The sequence below is a fragment of the Odocoileus virginianus genome, chromosome 6 (genome assembly GCF_023699985.2).
Source record: "Odocoileus virginianus isolate 20LAN1187 ecotype Illinois chromosome 6, Ovbor_1.2, whole genome shotgun sequence".
NCBI classification, from domain to species: Eukaryota; Metazoa; Chordata; class Mammalia; order Artiodactyla; family Cervidae; genus Odocoileus; species Odocoileus virginianus.
Window position 1 is genome coordinate 47,492,816 of NC_069679.1, and position 12,785 is coordinate 47,505,600.

The 12,785-nt window shown below is 43.3% G+C and overlaps 1 long non-coding RNA gene across 2 annotated transcripts in view; it reads right to left on the reverse strand.

Moving 5' to 3' along the window:
- The window catches only part of LOC139035639 (uncharacterized), a 61,863-nt gene that overhangs the window by 4,327 nt on the left and 44,751 nt on the right, over nucleotides 1–12,785 (reverse strand). The gene's annotated exons all lie outside the window — the stretch shown is intronic.

The window sequence follows — 12,785 nt, forward strand, 5'->3', positions numbered from 1 at the left end:
GGGGCTATCCAGAAAAAAAAAAAAAAAAATGGTGGCATGACTGCATTTTAAGGCAAGGATAACTGCTGTGGGCTGAAAAGATATTAAAGGGCTTCTTGGAAGAGTTAAGATTGGAGCTGGGTCTTATGTATAGGGAGGATTTTGATGAATGGAGAGGATGTTCCAGACTGAACAATGATGCAAGTAGAAGTACTGAGAACTTTGTGTTTTTTTTTAGCAGATTGTTTGGTTGTGGTTTTCTTGGGAGAACCACAAAGAGCTGGTCCTCCAGGGGGTACAACTAAAACTTTTGATGAAAGGAAGGACTGGAGAGATGAATCTCATTGCTCTTTCAGAGTGGTAGAGTGTTCATCATGAATCCCAAGGCCCCTTGTGTTGGAACCTCAAGGGGTCTGTGACTCATTAGACAACCCAGCATGACCAAAACCCCAGAGATCCCAGCTTCCACCAGAAAAAAGACAAAAGGTGCTCCTTCCCCCAAAGGAATGTATTTATGCTTATGGGTTTTTTTAGTGACCCAGGTCCCCATGGTTAGAGCTGCTATACCTGGGTGTTGCATTATGATTTCTAAACCCCTAAAGAAGCCTGTCTGGCAGCCTGCATTCTGAGTGAGGCCTGTGGACGCAGCAGGAAGACTTCTTGAGCCCGAGACTGTGGAAGAAACAGCTGCATAACCAAGGGTGTGGAGCAGCCTCTCTGGCCATAGGGGGCAAGTGTCCTGCCAGGTACCATGCTCCCTGAGCACCCTGCCCCACACCTCTGGGTACTGGCTCCAGCTGACGGCACCCTGATCCCATCTACTCTGTCTCAAAATCTGCTGGTATCTCCTGTCTTGATCCAGCCTCTAGCCTCCGACGTTAGCTCTAAGAACTGCTGCAATCTTCCCAGGGACCCCTTTTTAGGGGCATTGGACCCTGACAGTGACCTCTAAGGTAAATAATTGCAACCATTTAAGGAGCCACAGTGCCCCAGAAGTGTGCTGGATTCTTCACGCCATCATTTCTAATGCTTATGATCCTCTTGTGAAGCATATATTAACCCATTTTACTGAAGAAGAAATTAAGGGAGATTAAATGGCTGCCCAAAGCCACCAAGCCAAACTGACCACTGTCCCACTGTCCGCATGTGAGTCAGGGAAGTCCAAGAGAAAACGTCAGCAGCATTGTGCTAAGGCACTTCACAAAGGTTACATTTTTATCCTCACAAGGACTTATCAAGATAAGTACTACTATTCCCTTTTTACGAACAAAAACACTGAGACTCAGTTTACTTATTCCACGGCCACATAGCCAAGAAGAGGCAGAGGTGGGATCCAGACCTTAGTCTGTTACCAAAACCTCCTCTCTCCACCTGTCCAGGCACCTAAACAGGTGAGCATCAAACCTCATTTCCTGAGTCCAGACTCCAGTGCTCAGGTAGAAAGCACACGGATCCAGGGACATAGTTACAGAAGAGTTGTGTACCTGAGGTCCTTTCCCAGCCCACTCATGTGAGCCTTTTGAAGTTTTTACAGAGGGAAGAACCAGGACCAGAGATGAGCAAGGGCTTTGCATAGCACCATTCGACTACTCTATTTCCTCAGTCCCTCTGCTCTCTTCATGCCTCATGGATGTGGTTCCAGGGGGTTGGGCCCATGATCTCAGCTTGTGTGGTGCCTACACTCCACTCCTCCAACTCGCCGCACCGCACCCCCCCTCCCGCCCCCCTGCTCCCGCACACCAGCCTCCTATTCCAAGGCCAAGACTACTCAGCTTTGATTCAGGTTGAATGAGCCATTCAGGGTAAAACAAAGAAGAGGAGGTCTCTTCCTTTGCAAATGAAATGAGCCCACCCACATTTTGACTTCTTTTTGTTCTGAAATGACAGTACGCAATGACTCAGTATTCACACTCAAAGCAGACTACTTTGTATTTTTTTCTTGAAAATGAAATGTATGAAATAAATGAGCTGAAAATGGCTCATGCAGGGAGGGAAAGAAGACCTCTGAGTACATCAATGCAGCCTGGAGGCTGAATAGAACGTGCAGGAATGCGAGGGGACAGAATTCCATGGTGGGGAGGAGCAGATGACAAGGCCACGCAGCAAAGCCCTTCAAAACTCCCCAATGGTAAAACCTGAAGAAGCAAGCACCAATCCCCAAGCCTACTTGACTTAGCAAGGGCGTTCACAGGCCCTGGAGGGAGGGAAGAAAGGACTTTTGCAAAAGAGCCTTCATATGCAGGGTGTGGGGATGGAGAACTCTGTGTGTCTCATACCAGAGAGCCTCTCCAGCCAAACAGCCTGGCTGGAGGCAAATGAGAGGATGGGAAAGGGACAGCACATCTTGGCACTGACTCTCAACACTGTGTTCCTCTTGGGAGGAATGAGCCCAGAGGATCTAATCTACTACATCCTGCCCTCCTAAAGTAGGGTAACTGGCCCTGCTCCCAGGAGCTGTAGCTCACAGCTTGACTCTGGCACTACCCAGGGCCTCTGATTGTTGGTGTGGGAAAAGAGCACAGAATTGGGTGCCAGACTGTTGGCGCTTTCTCCAGCTTAGTGCTGGATGGTCTGGGGTAAAACCTCTCAGACTGTTTTCTATGAGAAAACAGGAGGTGACTGCTCTCACCTACCTGAGAAGGTGGTGGTTGTGAGGATGAAATGAGAAAATGGGTGAAATGAGACCTATTCTATTAACTGTAAGATGCTACACAAGTGACAGTTATCGCTGTGTTTACAGGCATGGTAAATTAAATGTTTTCTGACAGACTTGATGTTACCCTGGGAATCCAAGGCAATGGGGACATTCCATTCCATTTTTTAGCATCTGAAAAAGCTGACGTTTGAAATGAATTTATTGGGAGCAAAAGTTTTCTATGGCGCTTCCTCTCCTTTGCAATGAATTCCAGCCTTTCCAAGGTGCTTGAGATGTTGTTAGGAAGCGGCTGGGGAAAGTCGACCTCCATCCTGGTTGCTTTGAAACTTCAGTTTTAGTTCTGTTCAGTGAGCATCTCCATTTCAGTCATTACAGAGGGTGCAAAATTCCTGGGAGGACGACGGTCTCTTGTTTCACAGTATTGGGTTTGATAAATAATTTTTGAATAGAAAAGTCTACATAAGAACTGCTAATGGATATCTTAGTGCTGGAAGGGAAACCAGGAGACCATTAGTTCAAGCCTGAGATTTTCCAGATGAGGAACTGAGGATTAGGCAGAGGACCTAGTTTTCCCTGGGTCTCACACTTGAGTCAGTGAGCCAGGATTAATCATCTCCCAAGTGTCTTATATTTATGTGCTCCTTCCCTGGCACCAGGATCAAGAACTCAGATGTGTTTAGGGTCCAGGCAGGCAAGAAGGAGGGCATTGGTGGGTAAGATGGTAGGAAAGGATGTTCAGTTTTCTTTAAGTTTATCCTGTTTGTGGAGAATCTGTAAATTTCTGCCTTTCACCAAACTGGGGACATCTTCAGCTATTATTTTTACAAATATTTTTTCTCTACCAACCTCTTTCTTGAGAACACCAAAGGCATGGATGTTAGACCATCTGATATCTTCCCACAGATTCCTGAGGTTCTATTCATTATTTTTCAAACATTTTCTCTCTGTTCTTCAGATTGAATAATTTCTATTTATCTCTTTCAGCCTACTGATACTTTCTTCTTTCGCCTTCTATATTAAATCTATCAAGTGAATTTTTATTTCATGTATTTCCCAGTTTTAAAATTTCCATTTGGTTCTGTTTAAAAAGTTGTTTTTGTTTTTTTAACTGAGAAGTTCTAGCTTTCCATTCTTTACAAGAGTGTTTACCTTTACATCACGAAGGATGGTTATAATAGCTGCTTTGATTTTTTTCTAGCAATTACATTAATCTTGCCATTTCCTTAATAAATGAAATTTATTTTTTTTTTCTGCTTCTTACCATGTTGGGTAACTTTAGATTGTAATCTGGACATTTTGTATGGTATGTAATGAGACTCTGGGTCCTCTTAAAATCATAACAAAGTGATAAGAGAAAAAATGAGGACTACCCTCATACTCTTTCCATCACAGGAAAGATTTTTGAATAATTTTAAAAAAATATGTAGATTTTTCTGAGTTCCTCAATCCAGAGATAGAGGTTTTCTCTCAGGGGTTTTAGGTACCTGAGCAACTGGCATGGTGGTAGCAGGACAGTTTGGGAGCTGCATCTGGCCTTAAGGCTGAGCTAAAAAATTTAAAAATGAGAAAAAAGAACAGGGTTTTCTCCCACTCTCTGGATTATTGGGTTCAATTTTTCAGGTCATTTGACCAGAAAAATGGGCTATTTCTTGGAGCTGCTGCTGTCCATGACTGCCATGCGGTTTCATAACTGTACAGCAGTCAAGGACAGGTCAAATCCAGGGAAAAAATCTCAAGAAACTGGCTGCTATCATATTGATCATTCATCATATTTTTATTTTCCCTCCAGACCCCCTGCTTTTACACTTTTCAGAGTCTTCAGTTAATTGCCTTTTTTTTTTTTTTGGTATCTTGTTCAGAGTGTTTAGTTGTAATAAGTGGGAGACACAGTGCAATGTGTCTCCTCCCTTTGGTTGGAACCAGAAGTCTAGTAGCACACATAGAATCCTTTTGTATTGTTGTTGTTGGTGCTCCCCTGAGTGTCACTGGTAGCTGCCCCCTGATAGAACTTGTATTTGGGGATCCTATATACCCTAGTCTGGTGGTGCCAGCTCCCAGGAGTCTGTGGTTCCAAGTTTTCTGCCTTATTTGGGGAGATATTTGTCGCACATGTTCACTTAGCAAAGATGTATTTATATGCCCCATGTGCTGTATCCTGGGGATACAAAAATGGCTAAAACTTGATCCCTGCCCTCAAAGAGCTCATGGTATAGTGGAATAACAGGAATGTGGACTAGAAATTTAGGACCCAAACTTAGTTCTTTCTCAAGGTCTCCTGTTAGCCCCCAAACCACAATACATAAGAGAGCATTTCCCACCTGTTCTGGGGCTCTGTCTTTCTAGAAAACATCTACAATTGCCCTCTCCTCTAAGGGGGACCAACCACAAAGCACTTCTAGCAAACAGTATGTAAAGTACTACTTGTAGTTTTGTGAACTTGATAAAATGCCAAGATTACTCTGTAAAGAAATCTTTTTGCCCACTACATATAATCTTAGAGAACACAGCCTAGTTTGGGGTTCCAGAACTCAAAAGGGAAGTGAAGACATTGGAGTTTCCAAAGTAGTACTTGAAATAGAAAAAGAATGGAATCTGATATTAAAAAAAAAAAAGAGTGGGAAAAGCGGAGACCACCCGCCAAGGAGATAATCCTTCAGAAGGAAGATGGACATCTCACTCCCTCTGCCTCTGCCCTGCTGCCTTTTCTCTTTGAAAGAACTTACCTTCTCTTTCTACATCAAAGTAAGACCAGAGTACTGAATTTGGGAAAGGAGGCAAAAATGTGAGGAAGAATAGGGGCCAACCATTGAATCAGCACAAATACTATACACCTCAGCAAGGGTGCTGATTATCTTGCCATTCTCACCACTTTGTGACAAGACTTTGTGATAACATTTGCGGTTCCTAGGTGGTACACAAGGAGACCAAGACTCAAAGGGTGACATGATTTTCTCAAGGTCTTAAAGCAGTAAAACCATAGACTAGAATCCAGGTCTCCTGAGTATGGGTTCTATTTTCTATACTGCATCAGCATTTAAGACTCTGGGGCCTGAATATGTTCCCTTCTCATATGACTAGAGCCATAGCAGTCTTCTGTCTGATGAGTGTGTTGTTTTGAGGAGGACTTTGGGAGAAAGAGACCCTGCCCCTGACGATAGGGTCTACAGGCTCACAAAAGAGGAAGAATTCTGCTAGGAAACCATGTCTCAGCTTCTTCAGACCTAGATCTCCTTGGAGTATAATTCATGCAAGTGTTAATCCCCCTCTCTAAAAAAATTAAAAAATCAGAACCTATTATTATACAAAGGAAGAAAAGCTAAGCTAAAGAAGGGCTCATTTTCCAAGACAATTTCCTCTGAGCAGAAGGGTGATTTGGGAACAGAGGACAGCCAGCAAGTAGCAAAGTAGCAGGGTTATCCCTCTGAGTTCTCCCCAGGCCTCAATTGCTGGCCCTTGCTCAGAGGGGAGCTGAGCTCTGAGGTGGGGAAGACTTCTCTTCTTCCTAACTTGTTGGTGAGGAGCAGCTTCTCCTCCTGCTCCAAGAGGGTGGGGGTTACCTGCATGTTGCATTCAGACAAGACAGGGTTTCTCCTTGCCCGTCTCCCTTCTGGCTCCTTTTTTTTCCCCCCTACCATCTCATGTCCTCTCTATAATTTAATAGCAGGGAGAAAAGAAATGAATGTTGATTGAGCCCCATCTGTACCAGATACCTTGTTAAGCACTTAACGTTCATCTAGCAGAGGACCTGGTACATTGTAAGTATTCAATAGATAATTAGCTCTTACCTTTAGTGTCTCTTCATTTCACTAGAATCCCGGTACAATCCACCTAAGCAGTAGGTGACTGCTTAGTCCGATTGCTAAAGATGTAGGCAAGAACAATGTCACAATGGCAGGGATGAAAACGAAACTAACTTTAGGGCTGATCACACAGATTTCTCGAGGAGGAAACTGAGGAAACCCAGAAACTGATGGCTTAGCAGGGAGCCAAGTAAGAAGATATGTGGAAGCCTATGGAGAAGGCAATGGCAACCCACTCCAGTGTTCTTGCCTGGAGAATCCCAGGGATGGGGGAGCCTGGTAGGCTGCTGTCTATGGGATAGCACAGAGTTGGACACGACTGAAGTGACTTAGCAGCAGCATGGAAACTTAGGACCCAAACAGCATCTCTCAGCATCAGTGGACCCAAAGAGCATCTTTAAATCTTGGCTCATGCTTGCCCTGGAGGAAGTAGCCTTTCACACCATTACCATGCTCTGTTCCTGATGTGGCTAATTTTTAATCTCTGAAATTCTCAATTAGGCATGCGCTAATTCTATAAAAATGTCAGAGTAAGCCCATGTATGATTATATTTCTCTGCAAAGACAAAGAAGTTTGCCTAGACCACTTGGCTGCTCCAAACAAACAGGGTCCCAGCCAAAACCTTTGAAGGCTTGTGATGCCAGTAGATTCCCTAGAGAGGCACCATGTCGTTTTGAGGTTTTTTGTGTGTATTGTATTTTGAATTCTATCTTCTCCTCTTCCACTGCCTTGGCTGGGTCTTTATCACTTTCACTATAAATACCCCATCGGTTCCCCGCCATCGATCCAGACAAACACAGCTAAACACGGATTTTCACAAAACATTTGCTTTTGATGGATCCAAATGACTTTCGTGGCTTTCCACTACATACAAGAAAGATCTAGACTCAACAACCAAAACCTTCCATAGCTGCTTGCTTTTCCAGACATCTCTACTTCCTGCCATGAATTCCACCTCCAACATAACTGGTTCACTTAATATTACACAAATATGCCTAGACTCCTCCAACCTTCCCAACTTTTTCCTGCGTGGACCAGCGGTCCCTTCCTTCTCAGTTGTCACTGATGGGACATTAACCTTCCTTTAAAGATGGGCTCAGGGTTGGTCACTTGGTCTGTAAGCAATTTCCCCATCCTCTGCAATCACACCTTTGTCTGGACTCCTCATGTCACATGAAATTAGACTGTTGTTGTATCTGAAATGTGTTTCCATGTATGGATGTGACAGCAGTACTGTGACATACTTTTCTCACAAAATATAATAGCACTTAATAGTCTATTGAGAGGGTGGGATGAATGGAGAGAGTAGCATGGAAACACATACATTACCATATGTAAAATAGATTGCTATTGTTAAGTCGCCAAGTCATGTCCAACTCTTTGAGACCCCATGGGCTGCAGAACACCAGGCTTCCCTGTCCCACACCATCTCCAGGAGCTTTCCCAAGTTCATGTCCATTGCATCGGTGATGCCATACAACCATCTCATCCTCTGTTGCCTTTTTTCCCTTCTGTCTTCAATCTTTCCCGGCATCAGGATCTTTTCCAATTAGTCGTCTCTTTGCATGAGATAGCCAAAATATCAGAGCTTCAACATCAGTCCTTCCAATGAGTATTCAGGGTTGATTTCCTTTAAGATTGACTGGTTTGATCTCTGTGCTGTCCGAGGGACTGTCAAGAGACTTCTCCAGCACCACAGTTCGAAAGTATCAATTCTTTGGCACTCTGCCTTTTTTATGGTCTAGCTTTCACAATATACCTGACTACTGGAAAGACCACAGCCTTGGCGATATGGATCTTTGTTGGCAAAGTGATGTCTTTGCTTTCATTGCCTAGGTTTGTCATAGATTTCCTGCCAAGAAGCAATCGTCTTCTAATTTCATGGCTGCAGTCACCATCAGCAGTGATTTTAGGGCCCAAGAAGAGGAAATCTGTCACTGTTTCCACCTTTTCCCCTTCTATTTGCTATGAAGTGAAGGGACCAGATCTTCATTTTTTAATATTTAGCTTTAAGCTGGCTTTTTCACTCTCCTTCTTCACTCTCATCAAAAGGTTCTTTAGTTCTTCTTCACTTTCTGCCTTTAGAATGGTATCATCCACTTATCTGAGGTTGTTGATATTTCTCTCCACAATCTTGATTCCAGCTTGTAACTCGTCCAGCCTGGCATTTCTCATGATGTGCTCTGCGTATAAGTTAAATAAACAGGGTGACAATGGTGTGGTATCTTTGGAAAATAGCCTGGCAGTTCCTCAAAATGTAAAAGATATAGTTACTATATGACCCAACAATTCCACTCCTAGATGGAATTCCACTCCACCCAAGAGAACTGAAAACTTGTACATGCATGTTGATGGGGCTTCCCAGGTGGTGGCAATTTGATCTCTGGCTCCTCTGCCTTTTCTAAACCCAGCTTAGACATCTGGCAGTATCTATGTAAAATAGATAGGCAGAAGGAATTTGCTCTATGATTCAGGGAGCTCAGACTGGTGCTCTGTGGCAACCTAGAGGGATGGGATGGGGTTGGAAGTGGGAGGGAGGTTCAGGAGGGAGGGGACATATGTACACCTATGGCTGATCATGTTGATGTATGGCAGAAACCAACACATACTGTAAAGCAATTATCCCTCAATTAAAAAGAAAAAATAAATAAAATGAGGGAGATGAAAAAAAATTCTATTTCACAATCTACTAGACATCTGAAATTTAAAGATAACTTTCTCACTTAAAATGTTTTATTGTTTTAGTAGAGACTTAAGGCCCTTGAGATGGTAGAAGAAAAAGAGATGAAGGGTTTTCTTTTTAAAGCTATTTGTCTTTCCTGTGCATACTATATAATCTCTTAATTATTCCAAGTATTAAAGAAATAGTCCCTCTGAATCCTTTAAAATGATTCAAACATTAAAATGATTCACCAGTTTGAAAGAAACTGGTGTCACCCTTCCAAAATTTTGTTTAAAAGAAAAAGAAAGAAAAACCAAATATTGGTTCTTCTGGGGGAAAAGTAAACTGGCTGTGCTTTTATTTTTTTAAAAAATGCATCACAGATGGTGGGACTTGTTTCTGTGCCTTTGGTAGCAAGTAACAACATCTTTCATGTAAAGACGGGCTCGATAAAGGACAGAGATGGTGTGGACCTAACAGAAGGAGAAGATATTAAGAAGAGGTGGCAAGAATACACAGAAGAACTGTACAAGAAGATCTTCATGACCCAGATAATCACGATGGTGTGATCACTCACCTAGAGCCAGACATCCTGGAATGTGAAGTCAAGTGGGCCTTAGAAAGCATCACTACGAACAAAGCTAGTGGAGGTGATGGAATTCCAGTTGAGCTATTTCAAATCCTGAAAGATGATGCTGTGAAAGCGCTGCACTCAATATGCCAGCAAGGTTGGAAAACTCAGCAGTGGCCACAGGACTGAAAAAAGTCAGTTTTCATTCCAATCCCAAAGAAAGGCAATGACAAAGAATGCTCAAACTACCGCACAATTGCACTCATCTCACACGCTAGTAAAGTAATGCTTAAAATTCTCCAAGCCAGGCTTCAGCAATACATGAACCGTGAAATTCCAGATGTTCAAGCTAGTTTTAGAAAAGGCAGAGGAACCAGAGATCAAATTGCCAACATCTGTTGGATCATCGAAAAAGCAAGAGAGTTCCAAAAAAACATCTATTTCTGCTTTATTGACTATGCCAAAGCCTTTGTCTGTGTGGATCACAATAAACTGTGGAAAATTCTGAAGGAGATGGGAATACCAGACCACCTGACCTGTCTCTTGAGAAACCTATATGCAGGTCAGCATACAACAGTTAGAACTGGACATGAAACAACAGACTGGTTCCAAACAGGAAAAGGAGTATGTCAAGGCTGTATATTGTCACTCTGCTTATTTAACTTATATGCAGAGTACATCATAAGAAACGCTGGGCTGGAAGAAGCACCAGCTGGAATCAAGATTGCCGGGAGAAATATCAATAACCTCAGATATGTGGATGACACCATCCTTATGGCAGAAAGTGAAGAGGAACTAAAAAGCCTCTTGATGAAAGTGAAAGAGGAGAGTGAAAAAGTTTGTTTAAAGCTCAACATTCAGAAAACTAAGATCATGATCGGGATGGGGAATACATGTAAATCCATGGCTGATTCATGTCAATGTATGACAAAAACCACTACAATATTGTAAAGTAATTAGCCTCCAACTAATAAAAATAGAAAAAAAATTAAATTAAATTAAAAAAGAAAGAAAACTAAGATCATGGCATCTTGTCCCATCACTTCATGGCAAATAGATGGGGAAACAGTGGAAACAGTGTCAGACTTATTTTTTGGGGCTCCAAAATCACTGCAGATGGTGATTGCAGCCATGAAATTAAAAGACACTTACTTCTTGGAAGGAAAGTTATGACCAACCTAGACAGCATATTAAAAAGCAGAGACATTACTTTGCCAACAAATGTCCATCTAGTCAAGGCTATGGTTTTTCCAGTGGTCATGTATGGATGTGAGAGTTGGACTGTGAAGAAAGCTGAGCACCAAAGAATTGATGCTTTTTGAACTGTGGCGTTGGAGAAGACTCTTGAGAGTCCCTTGGACTGCAAGGAGATCCAACCAGTCCATCCTAGGGGTGATCAGTCTTGGGTGTTCATTGGAAGCACTGATGCTGAAGCTGAAACTCCAATACTTTGGCCACCTCTTGCGAAGAGTTGACTCATTGGAAAAGACCTTGATGCTGGGAGGGATTGGGGGCAGAAGGAGAAGGGGCCAACAGAGGATGAAATGGCTGGATGGCATCACTGACTCGATGGGCATGAATTTGAGTACACTCCGGGAGTTGGTGATGGACAGGGAGGCCTGGCGTGCTGCGATCAAGGGGTCGCAAAAAATCAGACACGACTGAGCAACTGAACTGAACAACATGAAAGGGCTTCCCAGGTGGCGCTGGTGGTAAAGAACCTGCCTGTCAATTCAGGAGATGTAAGAGACATGTGTTCTATCTCTGGATCAGGAAGATACCCTGGAGAAGGAAATGGCAACCAACTCCAGTATTCTTGCCTAGAGAATCCTATGGACAGAAGGGCCTGTCAGGCTATGGTCCAAAGAGTCCGACATAACTGAAGTGACTTAGCATGCACGCACAACATGAAATAAAGTTCTAGTAAATGACTAAATTTCAGGGAAGAAATTTGCCAAGTTTCAAGAGACACAAGTGAAGGGCTTGCCTTTGACTGAAACCCACTGTTGATACCTTCCCAGGGTATAAATTTCATCTCCGGATCCTCTCCTCTGCACTAATCTCCTATTGGGTGGGAGAACTCACAGACCGGCAAGCAGCACCACTTACCTGAGCTTTCTTCATGAGAGGGAAAGACATGGGTTTAACCCCTACCTCAGGGATCCCTAGGAAGAAGGGGAGGCTTCTTTGCTTGATTTTATATTTCAGTACCACTCACTGAATTACTCCAGCTGGCCAAGATGCCTTTTGCTTCCAAAGCTTCTCAAAGGACTTCAGATCTTACATCCTCTTCTGTCTTCAGGGATGTAAGAAGACATCCTTTACTGATTGTACTAGTTTTCCATTGCTAGATAACAAATTACCAAAAACTTAGTGTCTTCAAACAACAGAAATCTTTCTTGCATGGGTCTGGAGTCCATGTTTGAGTTGGCTGTGTCCTCTGCTCATATTGAAATCAAGGTGTTGGCCAGAGTTGCAGTCTCATCCACGGCTTAGGTTTCTCTTCCAAGCTCTCTGCTTGTTAGAACAATTCAGTTTCAGCTCCCGGAAGCCACCTCCTGTTCACTGTCACGTAGCCCTCTCCACAACATGGCAGGAATTGCTTCTTCAAGGCCAACAGAAGAGCATCTCTGCTGCTTGAAATCATTTTGACTTGGAAAACCTGGACTCTTTTCAAGGGTTCACCTGCTTAATTCAGGCTCACCCAGAGAAATCTCCCTTTAAATTAACTCAAAGTCAACTGATTAGGGTCATTGACTTCATTTACAACACCCCTTTTGCTATACAAGGTAATAATCACAAGAATGAAATTCCCTCATATTCATTAAGTCCTGCTCACTGGCAACCCCCTCCAGTATTCTTGCCTGGAGAATCCCCATGGACAGAGGAGCCTGGTGGGCTACAGTCCACACGGTCACAAGGAGTTGGACACAACTGGGCAACTAAGCACAGCTCATTCTCAAGGGGTGGGGGGATAACACATTCATGTGCATGGTGATGAGGGGATGGAATCTTGGGGGCTGTAGAGGTAGAATGATAAGAATTACCTTAGAATCCTACCTACCACATCTCTTTTCCTCATGTCCAAGGTCAGCGTGGCTCAGTCTTCCACTGAA